This window comes from Rhinolophus sinicus, linkage group LG14 (genome assembly GCF_036562045.2).
Source record: "Rhinolophus sinicus isolate RSC01 linkage group LG14, ASM3656204v1, whole genome shotgun sequence".
NCBI lineage: Eukaryota > Metazoa > Chordata > Mammalia > Chiroptera > Rhinolophidae > Rhinolophus > Rhinolophus sinicus.
The window spans coordinates 46,072,462-46,080,435 of NC_133763.1; positions in this window are offsets into that span (position 1 = coordinate 46,072,462).

The following is a 7,974-nucleotide window of genomic DNA, read 5'->3' on the forward strand; positions in this document are numbered from 1 at the left end:
GTTATATAAATGTCTACCCACTATGCTGTTCACCTGAAATTAATATAATATTGTACGTCAAGTGTAATTGGAAAAAAGAAAGAATGCTTGTGAAAGTATTGAAGAACTAAAACTAGAAGCAGCCTGTCTAATTCAGGTCCTGGGGGCTTTCGCCTTTACCACCTGCAGTTATACTGTCCCAGGTACACAGCTTGACATACCCTGTATGGGGATCCTGTGCACAAGGACACAGATATACACACTGCCACCCGCCATCTCAGGGACTTTGGGCTCAACAGGCTGAAGTCTTTTCTCCCACTCCCACCTGGGCTGTCTGCAGGGGGATGGATAGCTCGAGGAGTGAGAAGGCAACATCCCTCTGAAGACACAGAAGCTGTCCATCTTCAAGGGACCTGCTCACTGCTCATTTGATTACTAAACACAGTTGAACCAGACCCATGCAACCCTGTACCTCTAGAATTTCAGCCTCTTGGGGCCAGGTGGGGGCCCAACGGTCCCCTCGGGCAGCATTCCCACAGGCAGGAGCCCTCGGCAGTGTCTGCACAAAGCCAACAGCAATGGCCTGGGATGTGGAACCCGGATCCCCATCTTGTTTCCTTACTGATTCTCCATGTTCCTTTTATTTCCTTACGGCAAAAGGAAAGGTCAGTACCCTTTCCAGCTCCAACATGCTGGGCTCCATGACCTTAAGTGGACAGCTGCCCCCACATCATCTCCTGTGCTATATTTTTCAATTACATTTGACATACAATAGTAGGGTAGCCGCTAGCCACATGTGACTGTTTAGACTTACTTTAAATAAAATGAAAAATATTGCATCAGCCACATTTTAAGTGTTCCATGGTCATGTGTGGCTGGTGGCCAGTGCAGACGTATAATAATTCTGTCGGACAGAGCTGGGTTCCAGACAAAAATAATGAGAGGACGCTTGTGATTGAGATGCTGAAGAGGAAACAAGGAGATAGAAAAGGGCCCCTTCTCTACAGGTACTTTTCTGGGTGGGCAGGAAGAGATCCCGCCTCTTAAAGGAAGGCTTCTCTCTCTAGAGCTGGTGACTAACTAGTGAGATTCCCTGAGGCAGACTGGAGGATGGGTGCCAGCCCAGTGCAGGAGAGGACAGAGGGTGGCCAGAGGAGGACTCTTCCAGCAGAGTGGCTTTCCCCTTAGTTGGCCTGGCTTGTCTCCATGTCTCCTCCCTCCACCCCACAACCGGGAGTTTTCTCCAGACTGTGCCTTTGTGCCACACTAAGCCAGGGGGAAGGATGGTGGGACTTGGCCATATGACCTGTTTTAGCCAATGGAACAGTAGGAGATATGGCACAAACAGAGGTGAAGAAAGTGGCTGTGCATTGGAGCTTGCTCGCTTCCTGCTGGCTCCCTATTATGGTCATGTGAAAAAGCCCAGGCTAGCCTCCTGGACGATGGAGCAAGATGAGTCATCTCGCTGAGACCTCCTAGACCAGCCAAACTTCCAACATGGGAGTGAAGCCATCCAAAAATCAGCCGCCCCACTCAACGTTGTCCAGACCAAGAAACATCCCAGCCAAACCACAATTGTGAGAGAAAAAAAAAGAAATGTTTGTTGCTTTTTTAAAAAGAAAAGGAAAGGAAGGGAAGGAAGGAAAAAGAAAGAGAGAGAGAGAGAAAGGAAGAAAGAAAGAAAAAAGAATGCTGAGACTTCTGGTTTCTGATCCAAGACATAAGGAGCTTGGAAGTCATGACTCCTGTTCATACAACAAGAAGAAAAGATGAACAAATGGGAAATCAACAACTTTTCTTAGATCCAAAAGAACTGAGGTCACAGGCAAACTTTGTTTTCCTTCCAGTGTCCATATGTACAGTTTTGCTGGGACGCAGCCACCCTCCTTTGTTTACGAATTGTCTATGGCTGTTTCTCATGATGAGGGCAGAGTTGAGTAGAGGCTACTTGGCCCACAAAGCCTAAAACATTTATGATCTGGCCCTTTCCAGAAGAGGTTTGCTGACCTCTGCTCTAGACTCTACGTATCTGAAAGGCAGACAGTACACTCGCATTATCAACCTTTTGCTATTTGTGCTGTCCCCCATCCATTCCCTTTTGAAGGCCCACCCTGATTCCTTGTAGAGGGGCCCCTCCCTCCCTCTCAGTCCAGTTGTTCAGGTAGGACCCACTTCTGTAAGTCCAACAACACACCGCTGTCCTTGGACTCAGCACTGGGGCTGGGGCACTCGATTCAGATGGCCCAAAGCAAATCCTGGGACTCTTAAGGGAGTCTTTCACTTTTTCCCAGGACATGAATCTAAAGAGAAGTAGAATTGGATGCCCCACTGCTTTGCCATCCTGGGAGAGAGCTCATGTGTGAATTGAGCTAACACAGAGCAAAGGAAGCTGAGCGAGACAGACAGACAGACAGACACCAGGTGATGCCTATATTGTTTGAGCCTGGATCAGGCAGAGTCTGAAGCCAAATCCACTTTTGTACTCAGAGACGTTTTTTGCTTAAATTTGTTTGAATCGTATTTTCTGTCATACGCAATAAAAAAAAAAAAAAAGTCCCAATTTATGGCCCCTTTCCCACTTGCACTCCTGAAAGCACCCAGTTCTACAGCATTGACACAGGGGGGTTCTATAAAAGCTCATGAATTCGGATGAGAGTTTGAAGAATTGGGAGCTAGGAAAAGAAAGCCCTGCAGAGCTTTAGATGTACATGGGGAAATAATCACAAAGAATGGATAACCCTAAAAGGCAAAATAAGTTAAAAAAAAGTAGTAACAGCAATCTCAATCTCCATTGATTATCAACATGTGTCCCCACTGTGCCACATATTGTCTCAATCTTGTTATGTCTGATGACAACTTATTAAAGCTCTAACAAATAGAGAAACAGATGCTCTCTGGACCTTGTCAGATGTCATACAGGCAGCAAGGCAGTGGAGATTTGAAACCAGGTCTGCCCAATTTTAAAGCCTAGGCTTATGAATCCTTTGACTATTGGAGATTGTCTGCTTCAGAAACAGGTCCCGGGAGATTAAGCCATCTGTGAAGGTCACGAGCTCGGGACTAACACTGGGGTTCAAGTCCTACTTGACCTCCCTCTGTGACCTTCAGCAACTGACCTTTCTGACTCCCAGTTTCCTCACCTATATGATGGGGTTAATGTTGCATATATCAAAGTGTTGCCTCCCCCAAATTAGGAAGACAGACAGATGGATATAGAGAATCACAACTTACCTGAGCAGAAAGCCAGAACAAACCCTTCCGTGGGAACTAGCCCAGGGTACAAAAGCATGAACTGCAATTTACAAATTGCTGGTAGTTTTTTGTATAATGTATCAACCATGTATAGTAACATAATACGTATAGTGAACAACGCAGTGTTACAGGGCCATATATAATTGAGCACATGCACAATGTTTTTAGTTAAATAATTATAAAAGCATTATAGTTGAAATATACACACACGCACACATAAAGGGTGCCAAAAATATGTATGTACATTTTAAGAATAAAAAGCTGTATTAAAAATATAATAATCTATACTGATAAGAAAAGATGAATACAAGTCATGTGTATATATTTTTGTGGTACCTCATATATATATATATATATATATATATATATATGAAATACATTATATACTCATGTGTGTGTGTATATATATATATATATATATATATACACACACACACACACACGTACATGCCCTGTTTCCCTGAAAATAAGACCTTGCCGGGCCATCAGCACTAATGCGTCTTTTGAAGCAAAAATTAATATAAGACCAGGTCTAATATAATATAATGTAATATAATATAATACCTGATCTTTTTTTTTTATAATACCTGATCTTATCTTATAGTAAAATAAGACCAGGTCATATATTAATTTTTGCTCCAAAAGACACATTAGAGCTGGTGGTCCAGCTAGGTCTTATTTTCAGGGAAACATGGTATGTATATACATATATACATTATACATACATATACACATATATTCATATATACATATATACATTGTATATGTACATATATACATTATATATATGAAATATATGTGTGAGTATATATGTATATACACACATACATATATATATATAAATTGTATTAGTATTTCACTTGATTCCACCCTAAAGATCAGACCAAACTAAACTCTCCTGCCCACTCGCTTTCTAAGGGCATGGTGTCTGGGGACTGGGGTGGGACCCAAGATGGCATTGCAGGGTGAGGAGAGAGACCCATGATTGTCCCGAAGAATCACACCCCCTCCCACCTAGGTCAGGAGAAAAGCAGAGACCCCATCTTGCCCTAGGACTTGGAGGGGTGGCACCAGGTCACCTCCTTCTCCCCCATGGGCCTGGAGGGTGTCCTGGAAAGCAGGCATGTCACAAGGAGGTGCACACCAGTGGGGGTCAAGGAGTGGGGTTTAGGGGAGTCGGGGAGGGAGTATTACCCTAAGGCTGAGGGCAGCCATTTCATAATAAACACACCCTGCGCTCAAGCTGGAATGAATGAAGTCGCTGAAAATAAAACCTTCCTCTCTGGACCTTCAGACGAAAGAAACAAAGACAGCCAGGCTGGCCAAAGATGAAAGCCAGCCGCACTGAAAGGGGGACCAAAGGTAACCAGACAACAGGGTGCTGGACAGAAGCAGTAAAGCCCAGGGAAGGATGACAGACACGCAAGGCGGGCTGTGAGCTCCTGACCACCTCGCTCCCACACCCATGTCCCAAGCCCACTGTTCCACTGGCCGTGGCCACCGTCGGGCCACCAGCTTACTTTTCATTCCAGACTCATGACTCAGTGTGCTTTCTCCCCCACTCTGACCCGATGTCACGATCTTCCAGCTCCCATGTCGTGCAGCTCAGAGGCCCCAGCAGCAGCTGAGGGGAGTCTGGTCAGACCAGGGAGGTGGAGGTGAGGGCAGGTGGTGGGAGGACAAAAGGCTAAAGGCTGCCTGTGATATTGGGTTTTGACTTCCTGAAGCCGAGAGGGCGAGTGTCCATCCCCAGATCTGAAGGAGGAGTGGGGGAGGTGGTGATTACCTCTCGGACCGCGCTATCCAGTACCCAAGCCACCGACCACACACACGTGGCTCTGAGCACTTGGCACATGGCTGATCTCGGCAGGAGTTTGCTGTCATTGAAAATTACACACTGGATTTCAAAGACTCACTACCGAAACAGAATGTACAAGAGCTCATTTATAATTCCTCTTATGGATTACATGTGGTCGTTATTCTATTTTGGATACATTCATTTAAATAAAATGCATTATCAAAGTGAATTTTACCAGTTTCTTTTCATACTTACTAATGTGGCTACTAGAAAATGTGAAATTACACATGTGCTTTGCATTATATTTCTGTTGGGCAGCTCTGTACGAGGACAGCTCCTCCCTTTGAACTTCAGTGGACATTCCTACCCACACTTAGCCCCGCAAGTATCTCCAGCCATGCTCTGTGGATTTCCTTTCCCTTGGCATGCCTGCTTCTGGGCTCCCAGTGGCTCATCCTGGCCTTCGGCACAGCACCTGGTGACAAAGGAAGTGGCTCCTGGCTTGGAGCCATGGGGCTAGTCTGTTCATTAGGACATGGGGCCCACCAGGCCACCAGGCCAGACCCTGCTGCTCGGACATAAGCCCCTTCATTCCCACAGGCTCTGACTCAGCTTCAGCCTCCAAGCTGGGATGTTTCCAGAGTCAGGTGGTTGAGAGAAAAGCCCCTGGGATCACATAGACCAGGGTAGATGTGGATATTAGCTCTGTCCATTCTTTGCTGTACAATCTCGGGCCAGAAACCTCTCTGAGCCCCTGTATTACCCTCAGTGAAATGGGAATAAGAAAAGGTAACAAAGAGTGAGCTTTCCTAACATCCTGGAGGGAGTCTAATATCCTGGAGAGCGTCTACCAGATGTGCCTCTTTTACCTTCTGGTGACATTTGTGTCTCCTCATGTACATTATATGGATGCACTTACATGCTTAATTTATTTCTGACTCACCCAGTAGCAGCCTGAGACCCCACCTTACCCCGTGCAGAGCACTGGGGAGATAGAGCTATTTTTGCTCATCACTGTCGCCCCTGAATCTAGCTCAGCGCCTGGAGCATAGCAGGCGTTCAATACATATTCATAGACGAAGAGAATAACATACAGCTGAGCAGCGTAGAACCAGTCAGATCTGGGTGTAACAGGTGACAGCTACTATTATTGTCATTGTATCTACTAATGTCAAATACGCTGAGGTGTATTTCCACACCCCCATTTCCCACACCCGATTATCCTCAGCTGTCTCTTCCCTGCATCCAAGCTCTTCCTGTGAGTGACCTAATCCCCCAGCAGCAGAGCAAATCCATTTCCTTTTGTTTTCACCTCATGACAGATAAGAAGCATTTTCTATTGTTTGTGAGCTTAAAAATTCTGTTGGCGTTCTCCCTACGTCTCTTCATTTCCAGAGACTAAGAAAACTCTCAAATTCCTTTCCCCCTTTCCTTACATAGCATGCCCTATGCGTCTTCCAGTCTCCACACAGTTTCTCTGGAGCTTCTACGGTCATTATCACAAACCCCCCTCTCTCACATGCTCAGAAGCCAAAGGGAGAGGTGAGATTTTTGTGAGTTACTGGGCTTCTGCAGTTCCCACCCCAATCTGATGTCCCCTCCCCATCCTGTTCAGAGGCCACAGCCCCCAGGACACCCCAGCTCACCCCAATCTGCTCGTTCTTGTCCCAACTCTTCAGGCACAGTGGCCAGAATTGTATGAGACCAAATCAGACAATCTTAGTGCCAAACAGTCCAACCTCACTCAAATTTGATAAACGGAAAAACTGAGTCCCCGAAATGTCAAGTTCATGCAGCTTGACTTAGTGCTTCTTCGAGACTGGACTGGCAGGACCTTGGACCCGCTGGGACACGGGCAGCATCCCTGCAGGCTTTTCAGTCAGCTCTGCCCTCCCTCCCCTGCTCAGAAGCCACCTCACACTCCCTCTACCTTTCTTCTTCCTTCTTGGCCTTTTTTCACCTGAGCATTCATAGGAGGTAAAGGTCCCAAGAGGAAGGGCTCTGGCCATCTACACCCTAGATGCCTGGGTGTGTCCATAGGGTCCTGAATCTCTGGGATGGTGCCCTTGAGGCCCTGGGGTCCCCAAATCCAGTGTCTGGGACGAGGCATAGCAAGGCGTCCTCCCTCCACGGAGGGCCAGCGGCTCAGAATATGGTTCTTACGTGACAAAGACTATTGGTGCCAATCCTCTTCTTTTCTCCTCCCCTTAACCAACCCTCTCCCCACCCTTCTGACCCCACCCGCCCCCAGGAGCACACACACTGAGCCCCTTTCACCCCAAACAAATCAGCAGCCTCTCCCTGTTCTAGTCAGTCCATGATCCTGCTGGTTTGGAATCAAAGGAGTTTCCACTGTCAGCTCTTCTCCCCACCAAATATCTAGATGCAGATAACGATAGAAAGAAATCTCAGTGCTGAAAATGACTCAGACTCACGGGTATGGGGAGACACTCCAATCAGGCAGAAATTCCAAGGCTTTACAGTTCATCTCCAGGCGCATGGGATAAAGGCCAGACCTCCCTTTAGGTAAAGTTAATTCTTCACTACGCAGCATCCGCCCCCCTGGCCTTTAGCCACGCTCCTTTTTCTATGCCTCAGATTTGGCGGAGCCAGTGTAGGATAAGAAAAAGAGGCTTAGTTCATTTCCCAATACATCCGAGCACCAAGATTGGCATTACCACCTTACCAGCAAGGCCAGTGTTATGCCGTTTCACAGTATGTAGATGTGACCTGAGAAAAAGATGCTGACACATTACAAGAGTCCCCCAGTTCATCATCACATCCCACGACCAGCCTTCCATTTGATCTTGACAGGCTCCAAAAGCAGGAGTGGTCTCATCCGTATATGGCTTTACCCTTCCAGGCATCTGGTATAATTGAGCTAAGAGATAACATCATTTCTTGCTCTGAGTCTCTTTCAAAGCATTCGTGTAATATAGGGTCTG